Source organism: Bos javanicus, chromosome 25 (genome assembly GCF_032452875.1).
Source record: "Bos javanicus breed banteng chromosome 25, ARS-OSU_banteng_1.0, whole genome shotgun sequence".
NCBI classification, from domain to species: Eukaryota; Metazoa; Chordata; class Mammalia; order Artiodactyla; family Bovidae; genus Bos; species Bos javanicus.
The window spans coordinates 26,881,375-26,908,974 of record NC_083892.1 but is presented as its reverse complement, the minus strand read 5'-3'; the positions used below and the strand labels follow the sequence as shown (position 1 = coordinate 26,908,974).

At 46.1% G+C, this 27,600-nt stretch overlaps 1 long non-coding RNA gene across 1 annotated transcript; it reads right to left on the bottom strand.

Moving 5' to 3' along the window:
* Window positions 1-354: 354 nt before the first annotated feature.
* Window positions 355-22,708, bottom strand: LOC133238511 (uncharacterized). Its single transcript, XR_009733547.1, has 3 exons — window positions 18,072-22,708; window positions 5,808-5,877; window positions 355-5,724 (listed from the first exon to the last, which is right to left on the bottom strand). It is a non-coding gene; the product is annotated as an uncharacterized LOC133238511 (long non-coding RNA).
* Between the last annotated feature and the right edge of the window lie 4,892 nt (window positions 22,709-27,600).

Here is a 27,600-nt window from a genome sequence, read left to right as displayed (position 1 = left end):
GGGTGAAGAACATTCCAGAAAGAGGGAATAGCCAGTGCAAAGGCCCTGAGAGGGCACATGGCTGGAAATGAGATCAGTGCCTCTGGAGTGGAGGGATGGGAGGAGAGAGGGGTGGGAAGTGAGGTCGGGTCAGGTAGGGCCACAGAGGCAAGTCAGTCACATAACGTGTCATTCAAACTTATAATAGGATAAAAGGAGATGTATTGAGTTTGCCAATACGTTTGAGTTTTTCCATAATGTTACGGATTATGAATCTTACCCAAATGAATTTTTTGGCCAACCCAATATTAACAGTTATACCCAGATAACAGATGCAACTTGAGATAACTAGAGTGTAAGGTCATCCTTCTTGGAGGCCATTGTGAGGACCTGGCTTTCACTGTTGCTGAGATGAAAAACCATTGAAGGGGTGTGAGCAGAGCAGTAACATGATCAGATTTAGAGGATTTTTTTTCCTCAATATTTTATTACATAGAGTTTTAAAGTTTACAGCAAAATTGGAAGGCTTGTACAGGTAACACTGATAACACCTACCACCTAGGTGCTCTAACATTTTACTATCTTTGCTGTACCACATCTCCTTATCCACCCATCCATCCATCTTTCTTATTTTCTTTATACATTTCAAAATAAGCTGCACAAAATGGTATACTTCCCTCTCAACACTTCGGCATATATGTCAATTAAAGTCCAGTGTTGACTAGAGTCCAGGTTTTTCTTTTCCTTTGAGGCAAACTATCCATATAGCAAAATGCACAGGTGTTAACTGCGCTTCAGCGTTTCAACAAATATATAATCTGCATAATTCAAGCTCTTATCAACGACATCACGGCCTCCCCCTGGAATGTGTCCTGTTGGCTCTTCCTTGTCCCCAACTCCCTAGAGGCAGCACCGTTCTAACTTTGTTTTTGATTAGGTTAACCTGTTCTTGAACTTCACATGCATGGAATTTTATAGTAGGCACTCCTTGGTGTCTGTTTTCTTTCATTCAGCATAATGTCTTTGAGAGTCGTCCACACTGTTGCTTGGATCAGTGGTTTGTTCCTTCCTGTTGCTGGGTTATAGGCTGTACACTTGGCTTTGACCGGGAGTGCTCTGCCGGTCAAAGAGAGCAGATGGTTCCAAGTCCTCTCGCTGTTTCTAGCTCCCTGTACAAGTATGTCAAGGCTGGCACTCAGAACCCTGGATAAGGGCATCACAGAGAGATGGATAGCCTTTTCTCAGGGCCCTTTCTAGAATATCTGGGGGCATCAGTCCCCAGACAGAACTATATCAGAGGTAGAATCTAGGGTGACCAAGCATTCTGGTTTGCCCAGGACTTTCCTCTGTGTTAGCCCTTCAAGTGCCATTCCCAGGAATCCCTCAGTCCTTGGCAACCTGGGATAGTTGGTTACCCTAGCAGGATCCCACCACTGCCCCTTGAGGCCCAGGCCCTTCCTCACTACACACTACACGTCCTTCCTTCTAAGGGCTGATTTTCCTTATACTCCAAACCGTTCTGCTGCTCCCTAGCTCTAAAACTCCACTTGGCTCCCCCGGGCTTTGTCTGGCAACCCAAAGGATATCCTCAGCCTACAGCAGTGGTTGTTGGAACCACCTGGGAACTTTTGATGCCTAGCTTCTAGCCCCAGACATTTTCAGTGGTATAGGGCACGACTTGGGCATCAGCTCCACAGGTGATGCTGATATCCTGCAAAGTTTGGGAACCAGTGGCCTGTGGCTAGGACTTCCCTTGACTTACATGGTATTGAACGTGTTGCCAGCACTTAAAATCAAGTGATTTCATATAAAAATCTGGACTCCTGGCCTCCTTTGACAAAGCAGATGCTCCGAGACTTAGAGTCTGCTAACAAGGATGGTCATCACCCACGGGAGCAGAGGGCTGGCTGCCCATGGAGGCAGAGCATGTGCTCTTCAGTCCCTCCAGTCCCCATCACCCCTCCATGCCTCGCTCTGCTTGTTCGTGCTCACTTGCATGGCCAGCAGGCCAGTTTGAACTCTCCGGCCTGGTCCTTGCTCACCTCTTCAGCCTCTTCGTTTCTTCTTCCACGGTGCTTACCTCATTCCTGACCTGCCACGTGGGCCTCGTGGTGCTCTTTCCCACCTACCTTTGCCCATGCAGTTCTCCCATCAAACTCCTTATCGTGGCAGACCAGGCCCTGCTCAATATGGCCCTGCTCTCGCTTGGGCTTCCCTGGTGGCTCAGCTGGTAAAGAATCCACCTGCAATGTGGAAGACCTGGGTTTGATCCCTGGGTTGGGAAGATCCCCTGGAGAAGGAACAGCTACCCACTCCAGTATTCTGGCCTGGAGAACTCCATGGACTCTATAGTCCATGGGGTCCCAAAGAGTTGGACACAACTGAGCGACTTTCACTCACTCACCTCTCTCACCCCTCTGCCTGAGCTCTCTACCATCTGACCCATGAACACACAGAAGCTGACCAAACTAGTTCTCATCTTAGCCCTTGCTCTTCCCTCTGCTAGAGAAACCCTTCTCTTCCTCCTCTTCTCTTTCTTCCTGGCCAATGCCTACCTATCTTTCAGGCCTTGGCTTAGCACTCACCTCCTTCAGGGAGGTTCTTTGATCCTCAGAGTAGGTCAGGTTCTGGGTTAGTTACCATACTTCCTCTTTCACTTGACATCTCACTTCCTGTGCTAAAGTAAGGCCACGTTGTTCATTTCTGTTGCAGGGCCTTCTGTAGTGATTGGTAAGTAGTAGGTGTTTGTTAGTGATCAGTGAACGGAAGACCATCTCCCTTTCTCCATTGGCAAATCCTATTCCTTTTCCTGTTACATTTCTACTATAGCATTCAACTCTGTTCTCTTGGAGACCCATAACTTTACTGAGATCAAATGATCCATTGAGTTTTAGCTCAGGTCCTTCTCACAGTGGGCTCAGAGGGTCCCAAACCCATCCTGTGATTGTTTGCCCAGTTTCAGAATGCATATCTGGAATTGGCATACTCAGCAACAGGTAGACTCTCCAAGTCAGTTGAAGGCAGGGCTGTAACTGGTTGGTGACCCCCAGCTCCCTGCACAGGGCAAGTGCAAGGGCAGAGCACCATAACTTACTCTGTTCTCTTGTATTTGTCTGTTGGCAATGACTTTTCTGCCTGTCCCCTCCTCTGTTGCGCCAGTCAGCTCTGGGATGCAGCTGTGGTGATGTGAAGGGTTCAGGATACAGCAGAGGAATGGAGGTATTCTGGATTCAGGTGATGGGTACTGTGTGATCTTGGGCAAGTCATTTCCCTATTTAGACCTTAGTTGTCTCATCTGAAACATGGAGCCAATATTATCTTTTCCGTATACAGTAAGTCCCCTACATGAGAACCTTCAAGTTGCGAACTTTCCACAATGCAAACGTGTTCATATGTCCAGTCACGTAAGTTAGTTCACGTGTCTGGTGTACACTGTCATGCGCATCTTCTACAAGTGGTTGTGCTTTTGGGTATTTTACTGTACAGTACTATACAGAGTACAGTAGAACAGTATCTTTATTCCAAGCCCAGGATACCCAGAAGCAAGTGTACAAGCAGCAGCAGTGTAGCTGCTAAGAAGCACCAAGTGATAACGATGGAAACAAAAGTGAAAATAATTGAGAGTGGAGCGAAGTGAAAAGATTAAAACATGAGTCATTCAACCATCAGCAGGATTCTAAAGAACAAGGACAAGATCATGGAACATGTGAAGTGAAGTCTGCTGTGCCGATGATGTCAACAATAATGTCGAAGAAGCATGGAAAATTGATGGAGGAGATGGAGAAACTTCTCAGAGTGTGGATGCAGGATCAGCATCAGTGTCGAATCCTGCTCAGCTTAATGCTGATTCAAGAGAAAGCTAAAAAGCCTTTATGAAGGCTTGAAGGAGAAACAGGGCAAAGAATCAGAGGGTGCGTCTTTAATGCCAGCTGTAGTTCAAGGCTACAGTCAACCTTCACAACGGAAAAGTGGTGAGGCCACGAGTGCAGATATGGTAGCTGCCTGGGAACTTCCTGAAACCCTTGGAGAAATTATTGTACTGTACTGTACTAATGAAGACCTGATGGAATTAGAGGCTCAGAGGAAGGATGAAGAGAGACAAGAGGAAGAAGAAATAACAGAAGAACTGAAGCGATTCACCATGCTGAAAATGACAAGATGATTTTATTTGAGGAGGCAGTTTTAGTTTTTGAGGCATAGGACCTGAACGTAGAATGGTACGTGAATGTTGTTCAGGATGCTATCCAGCACTACTGGGTCATCTAATGATGAGAGAAAGAGCTGCTACCCAATCCATCACTGGATTGTTTTTTTTTTCAAGAGGGTAGATAGAACTGAATCCAGCAAGGAACCAGAACCTGTGCCATCAACGTCAGGCATGAGTGAAATTGCAGCTTGCTCTCCGTCTCCTATTGCTGACGATCCTTCAGTTCCACCATCTCTCACATCCTCTCCCCAATCAGTAACTCTTCCTGCCTGTTCACTGGATGCCAGCCCCTGGATGCCAGCTGCTGTACTGTACTTTTCAAGGTACTGTACTCTAAGATTAAAAATGTTTTGTTTATTTTCTGTATTTGTTTTTTATGTATTATGTGTGTGAAAAGGATAAAAAAACCTGTTACAGTACAGTACTACTGTAGCTGATTGCATTAGTTGGGTTCCTAGGCTAACTTTGTTGGACTTAGGAACAAACTGGAGTTATGAATGAGCTCTCCTAAAGAACTGGTTGGTATGTAGGGGACTTACTGTATATATACCAGGAGCAGAGTGAACCAACAGCAGATCATGTACCCTGAGAACCTATATAGAAACCAAATTTTTGTAAAGTGAATAATATTTCGAACCTTTAAGTTTTAAAATCACTGGTAGGATTGCAAGCACTCTAGGAAATTTAGGAAATGCAGTGCCAAAGGAAAGAAAGTAAAAGTCCGTTGTATCGATAATAACCTCAGCTGAGATTTTACTGTATCTATTTTAAGATATGGTGAGGGAACTGGAGCGAGGCGGTTGGAATCAATGAAGATAGCCTTAAATGGGACACCGGGGGTCTGGTTCAGCTGCCGAGTGACTTCAGTCGCCTTGTCTGTAGAATTGGATCCACAGGCCATGCTCCCCTCACTGCCTTTGGTGAAGCTTCCTGGAAACAAAGGAAGGCAGCACGCCTTCCAAACGGCCGACAGCCAGGAAAGCGCGCCGCGGTGTCGCAAGGGTTAAGGGCACAGAGCGCAGAGCCCGGCATCCTAGAGAGGCCGCGGGCGGACTTCCGGCGCCGGCGCTCTGGGCGCGGTTTCTCCCTGGGTCGCGAGGAACTAGCGGAGGTGTGTGTGACCGGTTCTCTGTCTGAGCTGCGGCAGATCAGGGTCACCGAGGCCAAGCCGTGCCGACGCGTCCCCTTACTCCGAGTTCCTGACCAGCATCTTCTCCTGGGGGCAGCATGTGAGGCACTCTGGGCCTTTACTCTCCATGGCTGTAATGCCGGCATGAGGATCCCGGGACTAGCCGATCACCGTTGGTTTTTTTCTAATTACTTACCCCCAGGGAAACTACTATATCCCCATCATCCTCAGTCCAGCATATTTCCCCTCCTTACTACAACTTCGGGAGCATGTTCTTATTTTACAAGTAAGAAAAGTGAGGTTCAGGGCGATTTTCTCCACAATCATGATGCACGACGGTGGCGGAGTAGGGAGGATATAAACCAAGTTTTTGCGACTTGAATGGCAGATCTGTTTGGGGAAATATTAACTAATATTGAGTGCTTACAACTAGAATCTTTTCATAAAGGGGCAAAAGCTTACCACAGGGAGATGATGGGGGGTGGTACTCACAGATCTGTCCGAGTTAAGTAATTGTGAGTTATAATAGTGGTCCTAGTTCACGTATCTTTACATCCTTTACCTCAAGGAGAAAAAATAAATAAAATTTAGCAGCTTTCTCTCTTTAAAAAAGAAGTACACACACACAGAGACACACACACACACATATATATATATATATTTACTTATTTGGCTGCCCCAGGTCTTAACTGTGGCACGTGGGATCTTAGGTTTTTGTTGCCACATGCAGGACCTTTAGTTGTGGCATGTGGGATCTAGTTCCCTGACCAGGGATCAAACCCCAGCCCCCTGCATTGGGAGTGTGGAGTCTTAGCCACTGGACTGCCAGGGAAGTCCCACAGCATATACCATACAATCTGCCCACTTAAAATAGACAAATCAGTGGTTCTTTTAAGTATGTTCAGAGTTGTGCAGTTCTCACCACAGTCAGCTTTAGAACATTTTTCATCACCCTCAAACTGTACCCATTAGCAATCATCCCATTCTCCTCCAGCCCTAGACTATCGCTAATCTATTATATGTTCTGTCTATATAGATTTGCCTATTCTGGACATTTCATATACAGCCATATAAGGCCTTTTATGACTGGGATAATCCCCTATCTTAAAGTCCAGGCCTTGAGCTCAGAGCTTTGGCCTAAAACCATAGCCAGTGAGAATTAGATACAATCATTTTGACATTGTTGTATTTATTTTTTACCACCTTAGGGTAAGTTCCTGTTTGTGGTAATGTCCTTCTTGAATAAATGTGTTTTCATTTTGAAAGTTATATTTAAATGACAAGATTAAGCAAATAGTAGAAATGGTGTATGAATGTCTGAAGGTTGGGAAGATGGGATGTAAATGAAGTTTGGAAAACACTAGATTGTCTGATTTGAGGCTTTCCAGGATGTAGTTGGAAAACCACCCTATTACTCCATTTCACTCTCCTAACAATTTCTCAGAAGAAGTGCATCATTTTACTGATGAAGAAACAGGTATAGCAAAGTTAACTATGGTAGCTTGTCCAAGGTCACATAGCTAGTGACAGAACCTAGATTTAACCCAAGGTCTAATTTCCAACAACCACCTTTTAACCAAGTTTGAAAGTAAAACTGGGGGTGAGAAATGGACTAGCAGACTTGATCGAGGACCCTAGCCACTAGACCAAAACATGTGGGGACCAGGCTGGTTAAGTTGTTTTGGGTACACCTTCAAAGTACGTGTGTACTCAGTCGTGTCTAACTCTTTGGGGCTGCATGGATGGTAGCCCGCCAGGCTCCTTTGTCAATGGGATTTTCCAGGCAAGAATACTGCAGTGGGTTGCCATTCTTACTTCAGGGGATCTTCCCAACCCAGGGAGTGAACCCACATCTCTTGTATCTCCTGCATTGGCAGGCAGATTCTTTACCACTGCACCAGCTGGGAAGCCCCTTCAAACAAATAATCAATTATTAAAAAAAAAAAACACACTGTAATTTGTGACTCTAAACAGAAATTCCATCTGAGGCAATGTTGGGATTTTCTTCCTCTCTCAAGGGCACACAAGAATCCAAGAGGTGTTGCCTGGATAACTAGAGGTATGGTGTGTGTGTTTTGGTGCCAGGGAGAGTCTTAATTCCATGGTGGGAGAAATTCCAGTTAAGGAATTCAAGACCTTATACTAGAGAGGTGTTCCCCTAATTCACATGGTAGCTGCATCCGCGGTTTCTTATAAGTAAAGTCCCTTCTGAGCAGATGCCATGACACCCCACTCTCCTCTCAAATCCCCGATAGGCCCAGGAGTTAGCATCTGAACCCAGCTTTCCATAGCAGTGCAGGAGACATGGGTTCAATCCCTGGTTGTGGGAACTAAGATCTTGCAAACCGTGTGGCACAGCCAATATAATAAAAAATAAAAACTTTTTAAAAAAGAAGCTGAACCAAAAAAGTTCAAAAGGAAAAACTAGGGAATGAAATATTCATAGAGGGCTTTGAAAAGCTCTGACACATTCCTGGGTATCCCTAGAAGGCCACAAGCACATGTAGAAAAGACCTGAGAAGACCCCAAACTTACCTCTAGCTGACCTTAATGCTCTGTGCAAGCAAGAAGTGGAAGTTAAAGCAGTGTTGTACACATATACACAGTCCCTCAGAAAAGACTAGGAGATTTACTAGTTGAAGGCATTAGTTGTCCAATCATTAGCTGACCACCAAGCAAGTTAATTGAGCACAGACTTTAGTGGCCATGCACAAAGAATACAGTCTTTACAGAATTAACCTAGGAAAGTTCATAAAGAGCAGCAAGAACAACAACCAAGCCTGAGGAGGGGGAGAGTCTGACTTTTGGAGTTGCCACATTATAATATTTAAGATGTCACTGTTGGGAATTCTCTGACAATCCAGTGGTTAGGACTCCATGCTTTCACTGCTGAGGGCCTGGGTTCAATCTCTGGTTGAAGAGTTAAAATCCCACAAGCCACACAGTGCAGCCAAAAAAAGAGATGTCATTTACAACAACAACAAAATAATTATGAGACACATACATACATATCAAATAGAAATAGACGTTCTGGAGCTTAACAATACAAAAATACAACTGAAATGAAAGATTCAGTTAACAGGGCTCTGTAGCAGATTTGAGTTGGCAGAAGAATCAACACAATTGAAGGCAGGTCAATTGAGGTTACTCAGTCTGAGGAACAGAAAGAAAAAAAAAAAAGAATAGTGTCCCCAGAGACCTGTGGGATATCAGGTGTACTAATATACACATAATGAGAGTCCTAGAAGGAGAGACGAGGACTGTGTAGAAAGAGTATTTGAAGAAATAATTTTCCCAAATTTGATTTTTTTAAAAATTAATCTACACAGCCACAAAGCTCAAAGTAGGATAAACTGAAAGAGACTCACATCTAACACATCATAATCAAACTGTCAAAAGACAGAGTACTAAAAGCAGCAAGAGAAAAAGCAAATCATAATATACAAGGAATCTTCCATAAGATTAACAGCTAACTTCCTATCAGAAACTATGGAGGCCAGAAAACAGTGAGATAACATATGCAAAGTGCTGAAAGACTAAAGCTGTCAACCAAGAAATCTATACCCAGCAAAACAATCCAAAAAAAAAAAAAAAGGTGAAATTAAGACATTCCCAGATCAACAAAAATGGAGAGAATTTGTTCCTAGCAGAGTTACCCTACAAGAAATAGAGAGGCAATCCTTTAGGCTGAAATGGAAGGACTAGACAGTAACTCAAATCCACATGAGAAAATAAAGAATATCAGTAAAGGAAAGTATGTAAGTACATGAAAAAGACAGTATAAATACATTTTGTTTATAATTTTATATGTTTTAAAGACAACTGCAAAATGCAATAATTGTAAAGTGAGGTTTATGGGCTTACAATAAATAAAGATGTAATCTGTTTGGCAATAATAGCACAAAGTAGGCATGAGAGAAGGGAGCTATATAGGAGCAACTTTTTACATACTAGTGAAATTAAGTTGGCATTAACATGAACTAGATTGCTTTAAGTAGACATGTTAATTGTAATCCCCAAGGAAACCACTGGAAAAGTAACTCAAAAGAATAGACTAAAAGAAACAAGGGAATTAAAATGGAATACTAGAAAATATTTAACACAAAAATAAAGCAGTAGTGGAAAAACAAGAACAAAAAGTGAAAGGCATATAGATAACAAGTAGCAAAATGACAGATGTAAATCCTATCTGTTAGCAATTACATTAAGTGTAAATAAACACTGCAGTCAAAAGATAGAGATTTGGCAGATTTTTAAAAATCAATTTAAAAAACCCAACATGATCCAACTATATGATATCTTTATAATCAATGACATAAATAGGTTGAAACTAAAAAGAAAAAGATATACAAGAGTAACTATAAGAGATGTGGAGTGGCTATGGAATTACTAGACAAAACAGAATTCAAAACAAATCTTGTTACTAGAGACAAAAGATATTTTATGATAATAAAAAGGTTGACCTATCTAGAAGACATTATAAATATATAGGTGCCTAAAAACAGAGCCCCAAAATACCTGAAACAAAAACTGACAAAACTGAGGGAAGAAATAGACAACTCAGTAATAATTGTTGAAGACGTCAATACTTTTGACAATGGATAAAATAACTAGAAGATCAGAAAGGAAACAAACCCAACAGTAGTGGAGTAGGTTTCCTATCTATTTCATTCCTAGGAACTATGATCAAGTACTGTTGCCAAAGACCTCTGCTAGCCAAGAAATCAGATTGCCTGGTGGTCCCTGCTGCCCTTTACAACTGCTGCGTCTACCTTGTCTGGATCCCCTCATGTGTGTATTAGTTGCTCAATCATGTCTGACTCTTTGCAACCCCATGGACTGTAGCCCAACAGGCTCTTCTATCTGTGGAATTCTCCAGGCAAGAATACTGGAGTGGGTAGCCATTCCCTTCTGCAAGGGATCTTTCTGACTCAGGGATTGAACCCAGGTTTTCTGTATTGCCGGCAGATTCTTTATGGTCTGAGCCACCAGGAAAGCCCAGATCCCATCACACCCACTGATATTAGGGAGCCCCTCCTCAAATAGTGATAACCTCTATAAGCATGGGGTGCTCCCTTCAATGTTTTAGCAAAGAAATTGTCTTCTGGGTCCTCTCACTGAATACAGTTGACAGATTGCACATGATAAATCTAATCTATCACACTAAGCCTTTAGATTCTCTCTTCTATGTGATACCAGGAACACTGTAGCATCTTGACCTCATTAAGTACAGACTGCTATTAGGTCCAAAATTCAGTTAGCTAACCAAGTGATTTCTTAGTGCCAACTTCTTAGCACATTATATCTGGGATCTTTAGTAAATATACCCATAAATAAATGTGGCTCTAGCTAGAGTTATAATCTACCCTCATTGCTTAACACCCTTAAAACCCATTCTCACACACTTCTTAGGTTTCTGTCAACATATTCAGTTCAGTTCAGTTCATTCGTGTCCGACTCTTTGTGACCCCATGAATTGCAGCACACCAGGCCTCCCTGTCTATCACTAACTGCCGAAGTTCACTCAAACTCATGTCCATCGAGTCAGTGATGCCATCCAGCCATCTCATCATCTGTCATCCCCTTCTCCTCCTGCCCCCAATCCCTCCCAGCATCAGAGTCTTTTCCAATGAGTCAACTCTTTGCATGAGGTGGCCAAAGTACTGGAGTTTCAGCTTTAGCATCATTCCTTCCAAAGAACACCCAGGACTGATCTCCTTTAGAATGGACTGATTGGATCTCCTTGCAGTCCAAGGGACTCTCAGGAGTCTTCTCCAACACCACAGTTTAAAAGCATCAATTCTTCGGCGCTCAGCTTTCTTCACAGTCCAACTCTATGTAACACATATTAACACATTACTTTGCCAACAAAGGTCCATCTAGTCAAAGCTATGGTTTTTCCAGTAGTCATGTGTGGATGTGAAAGTTGAACTATAAAGAAAGCTGAGCACTGAAGAATTAATGCTTTTGGACTGTAGTGTTGGAGAAGATTCTTAAGAGTCCCTTGGACTGCAAGGAGATCAAACCAGTCAATCCTAAAGGAAATCAGTCCTGAATATTCATTGGAAGGACTGATGCTGAAGCTGAAACTCCAATATTTTGACCACCAGATGCAAAGAACTGACTCCTTGGAAAGACCCTGATGCTGGGAAAGATTGAAGGCAGGAGAAGGGGATGACAGAGGATGAGATGGTTGAATAGCCTCACTGACTCAAAGGACATGAGTTTGAGCAAATTCTGGGAGTTGGTGATGGATGGGGAAGCCTGATATGCTGCAGTCCATGAGGTTGCAACGAGTCAGACATGACTGAACGACTGAGCTGAACTGAAAGACAGACAGCAGGGGAGGTGAATTTTGAGTGGAATGAGCACCCTTTTCAAGGCATTTGCCCCAGGTAAAGTTATCACAGGGTTTTCAAACAGAGAAGTTAGTTTCATTAGACACAGGAGAGCAAGCTACTTCCAATGGCAAAAGAGACTCAGAATGACTTGGGAGTTCAATATTGTCTCCTTTGTCTGATTCTAACCACATGCGCCCTTCCAAATTTCTGCACCCTATCCTTTCCTGATTGATGCCCTGCTGCTGCTAAGTCACTTCAGTCGTGTCCAACTCTGTTCGACCCCATAGACGGCCTCCTACCAGGCTCCTCTGTCCCTGGGATTCTCCAGGCAAGAACACTGGAGTGGGTTGCCATTTCCTTCTCCAATGCATGAAAGTGAAAAGTGAAAGTGAAGTCACTCAGTCGTGTCTGACTCTTAGCGACCTCATGGACTGCAGCCCTCCAGGCTCCTCCACCCATGGGATTTTCCAGGCAAGAGTACTGGAGTGGGGTGCCATTGCCTTCTCCAGATTGGTGCCCTAGATTTCCCATAACAAATTTGTCAAGACAGTGAATTCAGTTGTCATTTTCTCTCTAATCACTCAAGTGCACTGCAAATAATCCATCCTATCACACAGTCTAGAGTTATTACTACTGCCATAGGAGCCAGGAGAAGTTGGACTCCCAAGGCATATGCTTTAGTTGTCACCCCATCACAATCAGCCACAGGTGATAGTTTGATTAACTGTGATGCAGCTGCATGGTGTGGTTTATTAGCATCCCATTTCCCGTTGACTAGAGCTCAGCATCAAGGTTGTGACCATATCACTGCAAAATCCCATCTCTGTGGGTCTTTCTCCTAGAACCACTCCCAGAACCAATTATTGTATCAGTCAGGGTCCAACCAGGAGGCAGAAGCCACCATGGGAAAGCTTAACATAAAGAACTATTGATAGGAATAATAGGGAAATGGCTAACGAGGGCTGAAGAGAATTCTAAAGAATACAGAATTAGATATTAAGATCAGCTACTATCCCTAGGACTGATGCAGAGAGCCCAAGAAAGATCCCTTTCCCACCAGGCTGAGATCAGACTTCATTTGAAAGGACCAGGCAGACAAACTGCTGACGGCCTTACCTTTGTGACTTCCTGGAAATCGGCCCTCTGGGGTGTCAGGTGAAGCTGCTAATCATGGAGCATTGCTAGAACCAAGATTGCAGGAGGTGTTCTCTACAGGAGCTGGGTGCTGGAGAGCTTTATCAGTACAGGGATCAGCACAGTAGAAAGTCATGCCACTGTGGAGTCACACGGTAGAGGATATACACTCAGTGAGAGCCAGGTGCTGGAGAAAGCGGCCCTGAGAAAGGAATCAAGCACTGTCAACATTAGAGAAAGTGAGCTTGGTAAGAACAAAGTGCTGGAGAAAACCAGACTGCTCCCATCGTCAAGTGTTGGAAAAAGCATGCTCTGCAGATCAGTGTGAGAGAAAGCTGTGTGAGGGTCAGGATGGGTGGTGTACAAAAGGAGTCCAAGCGCTGAGTCCAGTCACTGCAAAGGCAGCATGTGGTCTGGGGTCAGTGGTGTCCACATGGAGGTAGAGAGGTAAGGCAATGTGGTTCCAAGTTGGGAGCTGTGAGCTCATCAAAGGACTCCTCACTGTCACTTCTAAGGCAGGGAACCTCTGGATGTGCCCACATACATGTGCCCATGCAAAGCTGTGCAACAGGAGCAAGAAAAAAGCCTCAACGGTACCAGAACCAGGAAGAGCATCTCCTTCCTCTTTCAATGTCCCTCCAGCGCCCTCTACTGACAAAGCTTAACATCGTGTTCACTGCAAGGAGAAGCGAGTACATAGTCCAGTCCAGTATCTCAGAGCAAATACTAAAGCGTGAATTTGGAGCTGAGAGGCAGTAACTTGAAAACTGGCATAGTGGCAGAATCCCCGCATAGTCTCTCTGAACCACAGACTGGGGACCAATATAGCAAGACAGGCTAAGTGAGAGTCCCACTTGCTACAAAGACAACAAACCAGTAAAAATACCACATCCCTGGGAGAAGTGCAGAGATTCATGCCAAAGAATTGAAAGAAGCATGGGTAGTGAGACATCACATACCCATTTAACCCGCCAGTCTGGCCTGTTCAGAAGTCAGATGGAGAATAACTGCGGACCAGCATGAACTGAATCGGGTGATGATTCCAATTGCAGCTGCTGTCCCAGATTTAGTACCTTTCCCCTGATGTTTGGTAATTGACTAGTGACTTGGCTTTTTCTCCATACCAACATGCAAGGTCCACCAGAGCAGCTTCCTCTTTAGCTGGCAACGCCACTGTATATCTTCAGCATGCTCCAGGGATCTGTCAATTCTGATCTGCTGTAATATAGTCTACAAAGATCTCAGTCATCTTAACATCCCACAGACCACCACACCGGTCCACTATATTGAGAACATTATTGGATCTGATGAGCAGCAAGTAACAAGTACCTTAATTGTCCTAATAAGACATATGCAAACTAGACGGTGGGAGATAAATGCCCTCTAAAGACTCAGGGGATACTTCTCTGGGGGTTCAGTGGTTGAGAATCCACCTGCTAATGCAGGGGACATGAGTTCAATCCCTGGTCCGAGAAAATTTGACATGCTGCAGGGCAACTAAGCCCCTGCACCACAACCACTGAAGCCTGTGCTCTGGAGTCCATGCTCCGCAACCAGAGAAACCACTGCAACGAGGAGCCCTCGCACCACAACTAGAGAGCAGCCCCTGCTCATCACAACTAGAGAAAGCCCACATGTAGTAACGAAGACCCAGCACAGCCAAAAAAAAAAGATTCAGGGGACTGTCACTCCAGTGAAGTCTCTGGAGATTCAGTGGCCAGAGTATGTAAAGATATCTCCTCCAAGGTGAAAGACCAGTTGCTCTCATACAACCTACTCCCCCTCATAGAGGAACAGTGCTTGGTAGGCATGTATGGATTTTGGAGGCAATGTAGCTCGTCAGTAAAGCCCCCTGGGAGGTGCCAGTTTTGAGTAGAGAGCAGGGCAAGAGAAGGTTCTATAACACTTTCAAGGCGCCCTGTCACTGTACCGATGATCCAGCAAAGCCAGTGACATTCCAGCAAGCACCAAGAGCAGAATCAAAGCACAGACTCACAGGATTTTTGATAAGTGTAGGCTTTCAACTGTTCTACTTTTCAGAAACAGTCTCTGAGGAGTTCTTTGGTCGTCCAGTGGTTGAGAATCAGCCTTGCTATGAGGGGATGCAGGTTCAATCCCTGGTCAGGGTAACTAAGATCCCACATGCAGCAGACTACTGAGCCCACGCACTCTGGAGCCCATGTGCCATAACCCAAGAGTCTGTGGCACAGCACCTGATGCAGCCAAATAAATATCTTAAAAAAAATCTGTAGCTTAAGGGGCTTCCAGGCAGTCCAGTGGCTAAGACTCCAAGCTCCCAATGCGGGGGACCCGGGTTTGATCCCTGGTCAGGGAACTAGATCTAAGACCCATAGCAAATAAATAAATATTTTTTAAAAACTTCATAACTTAAAAAAGAAACAGTCTCTGGCTTGCTCTTGGGATGTGGTAGGAACTGAACATGTAGCCAGCAGATATCAGGTGACCAAGCAACCTGAGATACTCATCATGAAAGGATGTTGTCTGACCAACCCAACTGTGAGGTTGGGTGTACCCAGCAGCATTCTATCATCACCTGAGATAAAAGACCAAGCTTGGAAAGGTCCAGAAGTTACGAGCCATTTACAGGAGCAGGTGGTTTCTTGACCTTCTCTCCCTCCATCACTGGCTGTGCCTTTCTAGGGTGTCCTTTACACCCAGCTGACTGATGAAGAAAAGACTCAAGCCTGTTTACAGGACTCTGGCTGATAGGCTGTTATGAGCTGTCAGTGGACAGCCACAGCTCCCCCCACCAGCTGGGTGAACCTGAAGGACACTGGTGAAGAAAAGTCCTCACAGTGGACAGAGCTTTGAGCAGTGTCTTCGGCTCTTCACTATGTCTGGCGGGTGAAATGACCAGAAGTATGAACCTGCATTAATTGATGGACGGTTGCTAAGGTTTTGCTGGCTGGTCAGGAACTTGAGAGGAACAGAATTGGAAGATGGGTGACAAGAAATTTGAGTCCTTATGGCCCTTCTATTTTTTGCACCAGGTCTTATTTGCAGCATGTGGGTGCTTTGTTGCAGCATGGGGAATCTAGTTCCCTGATCAGGGATTGAACCTGGGCCCCCTTCGTTGGGAACATGGGTTTTAACCATTGGACCACCAGGGAAGTCCATTATAGCCCTTCTTTTAACAATCTTCCTCAATCAGTTGTACTTCAGTTGGAGCCATTTCATTCAGGGGTCCAGCTTTGTCTTCTCTCCTCTGGTTTCTTAGTCCTCCTCAATGGGTTGTTAGCTTCTCTTTATCTGTTCATGAGTTTATTTCCTCTGACCACTCGGAACAGCGTTTTAGCGTCTCTCAAACAGCTGCTGCTGCTAAGTCGCTTCAGTCATGTCTGACTCTGTGTGACCCCGTAGACGGCAGCCCACCAGGCTCCCCCATCCCTGGGATTCTCCAGGCAAGAACACTGGAGTGGGTTACCATTTCCTTCTCCATTGCATGAAAGTGAAAAGTGAAAATGAAGTCGCTCAGTCGTGTCCGACTCTTCGGGACCTCATGGACTGCAGCCTACCAGGCTCCTCCATCCATGAGATTTTCCAGGCAAGAGTACTGGAGTGGGTTGCCATTGCCTTCTCCACTCTCAAACAGAGGCAAGGAGTATAAGAGAGCAATGTTCTCCTGAATAGGCCAGGGTATTAGTTTGCTTGGGCTGCCGTAACAAAGTACCACAGACTGGTGACTGAAACCACAGAAATTTGTTTTCTCACAGCTTTATTTATTTATTGGTGAAGCAGCAAGGCATGTGGGATCTCAGTTCCCCAACCAGGCATCAAACCCATGCCCCCTGCAGTGGAAGCAGGGAGTCTTAAAACCACTGGACCACCAGGGAAGTGGCTTAATCTCCTCTTCTCTTAAGGATACCAGTCATGTTGGATTAGGGCCCTCCTTCATGACCTTATTTTAACTTCATTACCTCTTAAAAGACCCTATCTCCCAACAGAGTCACATTCTGAAGTAGCAGTTGTTAGGATTTCAGCACATGAATTCGAGGGGTGTGCACAATTCAGCCCTTAGGAACCAGTACTGAACACATTTGAAGACACTTGTCCTGCAGCTAAGACACAAAGAAGAGGAAACCTCACTGATGGGGCTCCTCGAGTGCCGGCAGCCATCTTCTCCAGTCGGTCTGCCTCTCCAGCTCCCTTGCAGGTCCTCAGAGGTGAGCAGACTAGAGAGGCTCTTCCGGGGCTCTATGTCAGGGGGAAAAGAGGAAGCCCCCGTGACGCCCCTCTTCCTGAGTTCTAGGCCATGTTACTAAACCCCAGAATTCATGATTTATCCATCCACCGTCACTGGTAGGACGGGACCATGACAGGCCTCCCCTTGTAAAACCTGGTATATAGAGGAGTAAAGCAGAACTCCCAAGTGGAAAAACATCAAGAAACTGGAGTACAGATACATTTCTCTTTCCTAAAGTGAAAGTGGCTCAGTCATGTCTGACTCTTTGCAACCCCATGGACTCAGGCCAGAATACTGGAGCGGGTAGCCTTTCCCTTCTCCAGGAGATCTTCCCAACCCAGGGATCAAACCCAGGTCTCCCATTGCAGGCGGATTCTTTGCCAGCTGAGCCACAAGGGACGCTCTTTCCTAAGGAAGGCAGGAAAGAGGGAGTCCTTGAAAGGATTCCCACCTCTTTAGTCAGGCTCTTTTTTTTTTTTTTTAAGATTTTTGTTTGTTTGTTTTATGTGGAGCATTTTTAAAGTCTTCATTGAATTTATTACAATACTACTTCTGGTTTATGTTTTGGTTTCTTGGCCTCCAGGCTTGTGGGATTTTAGCTTCCCCACTAGGGACTGAACTGCACCCCCTGCGTTGGAAGGCAAAGTCTTAACCACTAGACCACCAGGGAGGTCCCTCTGGCCAGGTTCTTTCATGAAACCAAGTGTATTCATTTTCCCTTGCTCCGTAACAAATGAGCCCAAACTTAGAGTTTAAAGTGAGACTCATTTATTATCTCACATTTTTGTTGATCAGAGACTATGGGCTTGGCTGGGTTCTCAGTTTAGGGTTTCATAAAGTGAAAGTGGCTCGGTCGTGTCCGACTCTTTGGAACCCATGGACTATACAGTCCATGGAATTCTCCAGGCCAGAATACTGGAGTGGATAGCCTTTACCCTTCTCCAGGGGATCTTCCCAACCCAGGGATCGAACCAGGGTCTCCTGCATTGCAGGCGGATTCTTTACCACCTGAACTATCAGGGAAGTCTAGGGCCTCATAAGGCCCAAGTCAAGTTGCTGACTGAGGTGGGCTCTTACCTAGAAGCTGTAGGGACAAATCCACTTCCATGTAAGTTCCATTTGTTGGCCAAATTCAGTTCCTTACAGTGTAGGATGTCTCCATGCACTGTCGGGGTAGAGGGTGGATGTCAGCTCTTTCAGAGGCCTCCAAAGGGAATTCCTTGGCGGTCCAGTGGTTAGGACTCTGTGCTTCCATTGTATGGGGCCTAGGTTGGATCCTTGGGCAGGGAATTAAGATCCCACAGGGACAATAAAAAGGCCACTGCATTCCTCATCACACGGGTCCCTTCGTCAGCAAGCCAGCAGGGGCTCCAGTCCTCCTCATGCTTCACATCTCTGACTTCCTCTTCCGCCACCTGCTGGAGAAACCTCTCCTAAACAGCTACCTGATTGGTTGAGAATCTCCATATCTTAACCTCAGCTGACTTGGATCTTTAATTACACCTCCAAAAATCCCTTCACAGCAGTACCTAGATTAGCATTTGATTGAAGAACTAAGGGGCAGGGATTTTAGAGGGTTATCTTTAGAATTCTGCCTACCAGACAGGAATCCCTGTCTTGGCCTGGAGAGAAAGCCGTCCCCCTCTGCCAGAGGCTTCTTAAGTCCTTGTTGTTGTTTAGTCGCTATGTAGTGTCTGACTCTGTGTGACCCCATGGACTGTAGCCCACCAGGCTCCTCTGTCCAGGGGATTCTCCAGACAAGAATACTGGAGTGGGTTACCATTTCCTTCTCCAGGGGATCTTCGTGACCAAAGGATTCAACCCAAGTTGCCTGCTTGGCAGGTGGATTCTTTACCACTGAGCCACCTGGGAAGGCCTCTTAGATCCTAGCCTGGCACCAAAGATAAGAAAATGTGGGCCATGTGCTCCTCTGGAGAGACCAGTCAGCTCCTCAGCTGGTTCATAAATTCTTAGCTGCTGCTGCTGCTGCTAAGTTGCTTAAGTAGTGTCTGACTCTGTGTGACCCCATAGACGGCAGCCCAGCAGGCTCCCCCGTCCCTGGGATTCTCCAGGCAAGAACACTGGAGTGGGTTGCCATTGCCTTCTCCAATGCAGGAAAGTGAAAGTGAAGTCGCTCAGTCCTGTCCAACTCCTAGCAACCCCATGGATTGCAGCCTACCAGGCTTCTCCGTCCATGGGATTTGCCATGGACGGAGTGGGTTGCCATTGCCTTCTCCAAAATTCTTAGCAACTTAGTGTGAATTAGAAAAAGGTGCCCTTTCCTTATACAGACCTCTGTTCACCACAATGTGTGGCACCCCCAGAGTTATGCAGTGCACATGTACTGCTCTGAGCAGTGGCCCGAATCCCAGTGGGATCAGATACACTGCACTTCCCAACCACTTGCCCACACTAGCTGTTGTCTATAGAGACATTTTTTTCTCAGAACACTTCTGACATCCTTCATTGTTTTTTTTTTTGTTTTTTTTTTTTTAATTTTTGGCTGCACTGGGTCTTTGTTGTTGTTTGAGGGCTTTCTCTAGTTGCGGTGCCTGGGCTTCTCATTGCAGTAGTCTCTCTTATTGCAGAACATAGCTCTAGGGCACACAGGCTCAGTGGTTGTGGCACACAGGCTTAGGTGCTCTGCAGCAGGTGGGATCTTCCTGGAAGTGAAGTGAAATCGCTCAGTTGTGTCCGACTCTTTGCGACCCCATGGACTGTAGCCTACCAGGCTCCTCAGTCCATGGGATTTTCCAGGCAAGTGTCCTGGATTGGGTTGCCGTCTTCCCGGATCAGAGGTCAAACCTGTGTCCCCTGCATCTGCAGGCAGATTCCCAACCACCAGGGAAGTTCCACTGGCTTATTTTTATCTGTTGATGATTTGGGGGAAATACAAAATAAAATGGTCATCAGTTGACCTGAATAGGGTGATGAATTAGTACTCAGAAAAAAAATTTTTTTATCTACTGGTTGGATCTAAACTGTTTGGTCATATCTAAGTAAATAGCCAAGAACTTCCAAGGAACAAACCCTGAAGTCAGCAATATTAAGGTAAAAACAGAAGCTACCATTACTCAAAGCCCATATCTATATACATAGATTGGATATACAAACACAACATGCACGCACTCATATATACACACTCGTATACACATAACCTCATTTAACCTTCACAGGAACCCTATCAATTAGGCATGACATTATTCTCCCCACCAGACAGACAAGAAAACTGAGGCCTGGTTACTTGCCCAAGGTTAAGGATGAAAAGAAGCTAAGTCAGAACTCAGATCTATGCCATCTGATTGATGCAAAGCCCATGCTCCTAACCACTTCGTGGAAATTAGCTGAGTGTCTATGCCCTGAATCGAGGCCTTTGCTCTCTGCCTCTTGCATCAGAGCCAGGGTTACCCTCTGGTGAGCCCAGTGGCCCAATCTGGGACAGGGATGTCTTAGTTGTAGTCATAGGAAGGGTTTCCCAGGTGGCTCAGTGGTAAAAAAAAATTCCTGCTGCTAATGCAGGAGATGTGGGTTCAATTCCTGGGTCAGGAAGATTCCCGGGAGAAGGAAATGGCAACCCATTCCAGTATTCTTGCCTGGAGAATCCCATGGACAGAGGAGCATGGCAGGCTACCGTCCACGGGGTGGCAAAGAGTCAGACACAACTGAAGCAACTTAGCACGCACGCACATATGTATTCACGGGGATGACCTGCAGGGAAAAGGGTGGTAGTGAGTAGTTTGTGGCTACAAGAGAGAGATGGCCCGTGGGGCTTGGAAGGAGGAAACATGGTCGGCTTTGTCTTGTTCACCAGGGTATCTCCCACGCCTGACACCTTGCTGGCCCACAGGTAGTTTGCCGAATGACTGAATAGCCACCTGTGACAGCATGCCTGTGATAGTTCCTCACTGTGTTCTGTCTCTCTGGCGTCTGCTCCTGCTACCAACCTCTTCCCTTTCCAATAAATTAGCATCTGAACTGGATCTGAAAGTGTCCTAGATTGCAGGCCCTGTGGCAAGTGTTTTATCTACATTTTCTCCTTTAAAGTGAAGTAAGAACCAGGAAATTCCCTGGTGGCCTAGTAGTTAGGATTCCAGGCTTTCACTGGTGTGGTCCGGGGTTCAATCCCTAGTTGGGGAACAAGCTGCGTGATGAGATTACTTCATATTTCAGGAGGCTTCTGGGCTGGCAGAAATATCCACTACTTTAATGCTCAATTTATTAGACTCCACTAAACAAAAAAAAGGAAAAAACTGAAAGTCATTTTTTATGGGGGATTTAGGCTTTGATTACAAATTTAACCAATTAAATTATCTTAAGTAATTTAAACTGCAAATACAAATTCAGTAGTCAAAAGATTCTTTTGATTACTTCATATGCTTTAAGGATACACAAATACAATAACAACAGAATTTATTAAAACTCATCATCAGGACTTCCCTGGTGGTCCAGTGGTTAGGAATCTGCCAGCCAATGCAGGGGGCCATGGGTTTGATCTCTGGTCCAGAAGGATCCCACATGACACTTGCCTAAAAAATCCACCATCAAATCGGGTTATAAAAGGGATAAAACTATGGATTTAACTTTGTCTTGCCCTTATTCTGACACCTTCTTGAGGTTCCAGTTTTATACCTTTCTAGAGTTTCAGTAATTCTATCAATTATTATTTTTATACCTTCTTGGAGTTTGGGTAATCCTACTCGATCCAAAGGAAAAAGGCAACTGTCTCAGAATCAGCTAAGGCTGCAAGTTCCGGTCAGACATAGGACCACGTTACACTGTTCTAAAGAGGCAGACCTGAGCTGACCATTCATCAGCCCCAGCACCTGTTCACGGTAAAGATTTTCCTGTTTCTTATGGAGCTTCTAGGGCTTCCCTGGTGGCTCAGACGGTAAAGGATCCACCTGCAGTATAGGAGACCCAGGTTCCATCCCTGGGCCAGAAGATCCCCTGGAGAAGGGAATGGCAATCCATTCCAGTATTCTTGCCTGGAAAATCCCATAGACAGAGGAGCCTGGCGGGCTACAGTCCATGGGGTCCTGAAGAGTCAGATATGACTGATCGATTAAGCATTGCAACCATGTACAGGGAGCTTTTAAGTCCCTCCTTTCCTCCATCCCTCTCTCCTTCCCTCCTTTTCTATCTTCCTTCCTCTCTCTTTGTTTTGTATGCTTTAAAAAAAAACTTTTCATATGGAGATTTTTTTTTTCTTTTTGGAGATTTGTGTAGAATCTTACTTCCCTGACCAGGACTCGAACCCAGGCCCTTGGCAGTGAAATTGCAGAGTGCTAACCATTGGAGAAAGAGGGAATTACCCTTTACAGGTTTATTATATTGATCTTTCCAGTTTAACAAAGGGGTGCCAGGCCCTGCCTTCCTGAAGGCCTGTGGCTCCCAAGATGCTTCCCATACTATTATCCCCACCTAATCACTGAACAAACTGAGGCTTTGTAAAAAGTTATGTAACTTGCCTAAAATCACACTGCAAATAAGTGTAGAGCTGCCCGGTTCTATCCCATTTTAGAAACAGCTCCCATAGGACCCGGCCTCACCCTCTGCCCGCTGTCAGAAATGGGTGGTTTACAGACTGCGCCCCAAGTTGCCCGATTTAGGGCTCCCAAGGCAGGGTCTTCCTAGTCTCAGGTGGGCTGCGGAGAAAACACAACAGATTCTTCTTTCCTCCCTGCAGGATTCAGGAGTGAGGGTGACCAGGAGAGCCCTCCACGAGAAAGGCCTGAAAACAGAGCCTCTCAGGAGGCTTCTTCCCAGGAGAGGCCTCCGGACAAACGCCCGGCCCAGTTCCGCGGGGCCGCCGCCGCCGGAGCCCAGAGCTCCCGGGGGAGGAAGCAAGGCCCCGAGGGCACCCCGGATGATCCCCCAAGGGAAGGGGAGGTGAGCCGGCTCCCCAGGCAAGGCGAGGCCCTGAGGCTTCTCTTGGCCGCCCCAAGATCCAGCCACCCACCCGCTCCCCCCGAGGGCGCAGAGAGCTTCCCAGCTCCACGGCCACCGTGGGATCATCAGGGGCGCGCGGCCCCAGCCTGCCCCGAACCTAAGGTCACAGCACCCGTCTGGCTCGCCACCGACACCCGCACAGAGCAGGATCAACGGCCCCCCAAGTGCGGGAAAGGCTCCGGGCACAATCTGACCCCGTCGAGCGCCTGAGGACGCATCACAGCCGGGCCTCCACCCGGGGAGTGCGGGCGGGGCGCCGGGCCTCCACCCGGGGAAGGGCAGCCCGGGACGCGCCCCCTCTGCCCCCGAGGCCGCGCGCGGAGACCCTGCGCCACATGCCCTCCCCACTCCCTCCCTCCGGCCTCCCCGGAGGCCACGCTAGCGGGTGGGTTCATCCACCGCCTGACGACCTGCAGCAAGACCTCCCCGCGGGGCCAGCCTCCCCGCAGGCCCGTGTGGATACGAAGAAACCGACCTGGGCGGGCGGGGAGTGCCCAAAGCTTCTGGCACAGCCCCAGCAGACCGGAAAATCCCCACCTGGAGAAGGCCCAGGGCGAGGGAGCCCTTTGAGCGGCTCGCTCGCTGCACTGCTGGGCCTGTCCTAGGAAATGTCGACATCTCCCGTTGATTGAGGGCTTACCCCGTGCCAGGCCTTGCGATTTATGGAAATGATCTCATTCAGTCCTCACCACATGTTCTCATTATCAGCATTTTACAGAAGGAGAAACTAAGTCTCAGAGAGGTTAAGGCACCAGCTCAAAGTCACACAGCCAGAATGTGGCCGAACCAGCGTTCAGACCCAGGTCTGCCTGCCTGACCCCACAGCCCGACAGAGGGCACTGCTTCTCCTGCTGGCACATGAGTGAGGGCTGCCGGTGCTGCCGGTGCTGCCGATTTGACAGGACACCTGCTTGTGAAGCATCCATTTTTCTCCTGGTGATTATATAGAACACTTTTTATACTAAAGTGAGCAGATACTCACCGGAATGCAAGTGAACATTTGCACCAGCGATTCAGATGCAACTTGTGACATCATAGGAATTTTATGCCAAGTCCAACACTTCAAGCTCAGCCCCGGCTACCTGAGGTGCCCTCTTCTCAGACCTCTCCTTGGGAGGGATGGTGACCAGGGAAGCTCTGCCCCTCGACCAGCTCCTGGATAGAACCTTCATGGAGGCCAAGGAAGATGGCCTTTCCCCAGTTTTTCATCCCATTGAGTTGCTTAAGGACATTCATCCAGTTTCTCTGGCCTAAAGTTTCCAAATTTCTGACAGAGATCAATCTAGGATTGGGGATTGGAAACCTGGAAATCTTAGGAACTCCTGAAATCATATCATTCTGTGTATTTCCTAACTTTCTATATCTTTTTTTAATAAATAAGAAATACACTTTTAGTAGCAGTTCCGAAGAATTATAGGCTATAGCAAATATTCAAAACCAGGAAAGTACCAGAGAACATTACTGGGTAGGGTTAGGATAACAAGATGTTTTAAACCTTCAACAAGATCAACTGCACTACACAGAATCATGTGTTGAAATTGCTGATTTAAAGACTCGCGTCTAAAACTTTTTCTCAGCACATCATTCATAGGATTTGTATAGGATATACAATACATTTAAACACATTAAGTATTTAATGTGTGAGAATGTCTCACTGATAACAGCAGGTGGGTGCCATGAGTACCTTTTTTGGTTGGTTTGTTTTTAGTGACTTGTGGGATCCTAGTTCCCTTGCCAGGGATCGAACCCAGCTCCACAGCAGTGAATGAGTGGAGTCCTAACTACTGGGCCACCAGGGAATTCCCACAAATATGTTTCAATATGGCAACAACTACCAAAAAAAAAGTCATTAGACTGTGACCCGTTCTCTCCTATGTACTCCCATCCTAAGTTCCAGAAATGTCTACCTTAACCTTGGACTCTGTCAGAGTTTCCTTCTCGTGCTTTCTATTTGACATCAGTGGAGTTCTTCAAACCAGGAATGCCTCGATGTTTATTGTTAAGCATTTGTTCTCACGTGATTGGGAAGGACTTCTGCATCAAAATACTCTTCTAAGCTGAGTGGGACTGGCAAGGCAGATCTGCTGCAGAAATAATTATCTCGTATACGGTAAAGTCCACTCATGGAAGCTTCACCCTTTCAGGAGCCTTAGGGCCAGAAAAGCCAGTTATGGATTCCAGCTCTGCCAGTTCCTGGCTGTGAGACCTTTGACAAGTCACTTTACCTCTCTGAGCTTTGATCTAATGGATAGAATGATACCTGGGAGATAATGCACTTGCTTTGTGAGGCAGTACTGAAGATGAAGGGTTAACAATGTGGCTTTGGAGTCAGACAGGCTGAGGTTTGAATCCATTATTTACTACCTCTTTGATCCAGGGCAAGGTCTAACCACTCTGAGCCCCATTTTTTCTCTTCTGTAAAATGGCAAAAAAAAAAAAAAAAAAACTGATGGAGCCCATTTCATAGGATTTTGGTGAGTTTCAATGAGATCATCTACGAAAACACTTCACACAGAGCATGGTACGCTGTGAATGCTTGATACGCGTGGACCGCTGTAGTTATTATCTGCTGTATCTACCTCACAGGGCAGTTGTGAGGATGAAAGGGAGGTTACGGTGTGGAAGCGCTTTCTAAGCTGTGAAATGGTCATCCACTTGCCTTTCCTTCAGAGCTGAGATGACCAGAAGCTACTGGCAGACCTCAGTGGTTTCTCCCAGGAAGGAGCCTGAGAATACCTACCTGTACCCACAGAAGGTAGCTGTGTTGAGGAGGCAGTATCACCATGGTTACCTGAAAAAGATGGTTTAATTGCAATCAGGTAGGCAAACTCCAGCGTCATCTGATAGGGATTTGGAGGGAAAGCCAGTTTTCAGAAGGAGGCTTTGGGAAGAGGATAGTATTAAGCAGAGCCTACCCACCTTAGGTTTGTTTAATAGGGATCAAATCAAGAGATGGGGACATGTAATAGAAAGTGGTGAGGGGGCTATTTGACCATTGTCTGAAGCCCTGTTATTGGCTGAACTTAAGAAACAATCCTATTAGCCAGAACCCTGCTCCTGCTGTGTCTGTACTTTCATTCATTCCTAGACGGTAGACCAAACATGGATCAAAGGGCTCTCCAAAGATGATCTTGGGAAATTCTGAGAGCAGCCCCATAAAGTAAATACTAGCATGAGTCCTGTTCTGCAGCTGAGGGCCTGGAGTCTGGGAAAGTTAAGTCTGTCGCCCAAAGTCACACAGCCATTGTGGAGTCAGGATTCAGACAATCTGAACCCCTAGCCTCCGCCAGGCTTCCTCAGCTCACCGGGTGCCAGATGCTGAGCTTGGACATGAAGAAGGAAACAAAGATGTGTGGGATTCAGTGCCTCAAGGGGCCTCCTCCCACCTTCTGTGGCAACTCTCACAATTCTATGCCGATTTTTCTGGACACGCTTTCTTTGCTTCCAGAGATGTTTCCCTCTGCTTAGCCCTTAAGTCCAGGTTCTCTGGACCCCATCCTTGGACTCTTTTTCTTTTGTACAGAACTGTGAGAGATCTTAAAGTCCACAGCTTCAACTGCTGACATATCTTTTATTTTTATTTTTTTAATTCTTTGGCTGTGCCATGTGGCTTGTGGGATCTTAGTTCCCTGACCAGGGATCAAACCCAGGCCCTCGGCAGTGAAAGCGCAGAGTCCTAACCACTGGACAACCAGGGAATTCCTCATCTCCTTCTAATCTAGACTGTCCCTCTGAGCACCAGCACAATGTAGCCAACTGCCTCCTTGATATCCTCTCTGATGCTCCAGGCTCCCAACTGAATTCATCCTCTCTCCCTTACCATGTTGCTCCTCCTGAGCTCCCCTTCCTTCTTACCATGGCCTCCTAATTTCAAACACTGTTGTGGGGGTGAAGAACCCCAGAAGCCTTCCCAGACAAAGCCTCTTGAATCAGTTCTTGGGGCTAGAGACTGTGAGGTGTGTTCTCTGAGAGCTGCCCATGGTTTGGGGGTGAACTTGGAGGGTGGATTGCATCATTTAATCAACTGTGTGCTAGTGCCCGGCAGTTGGCAGGGTCTAGTAACAGAAGTGGAAGATACATTCATGAATGAAACAGACAGGATCCCCAGCTTCAGGGAACTTTCAGGCCAGTAGAGAAGATGGACCTCATGCAATCCTCCCCAAATACAGACTCTTACAAACTGTGACAATTATCATGAAGAAAATGTTCAGTGTGCTATGAAAGAACTTGGTAACTCTATGCTGGGTTGGAGGGTGGGGAGCTCAAAGGCCATTTTGAGAAAAGGACAGTTACTATATTCCTGAGAATTGAGTTGAGGGAACAGAATTCCATTTAGAAGTAACAGTAGGGTGCTGCACACAGGCCCAGAGGTGGGCAAGAATTTGGTGCATTGGGAAAATTGAAAGGCAACTCGTGTCTATGGAGCTGAGTGTGCTGGGACATGTGGCTGACACAAGACTGGCCTGGCTGACTGGGGACGGCGGCAGGTGCCTTGTGGGCCATGCAAGGAGGCTGGATTTCTTGCTTTAACTTTTTACTTGGAAATAATTTTGAAGTTACAGAAAAGTACGAAGAGCATCTGTATGTCCTTTACTCTAAACTTCTGTTAGAATTGCTTATTCTCTATTATAGTATATACATGGGATTTTATTCGGAA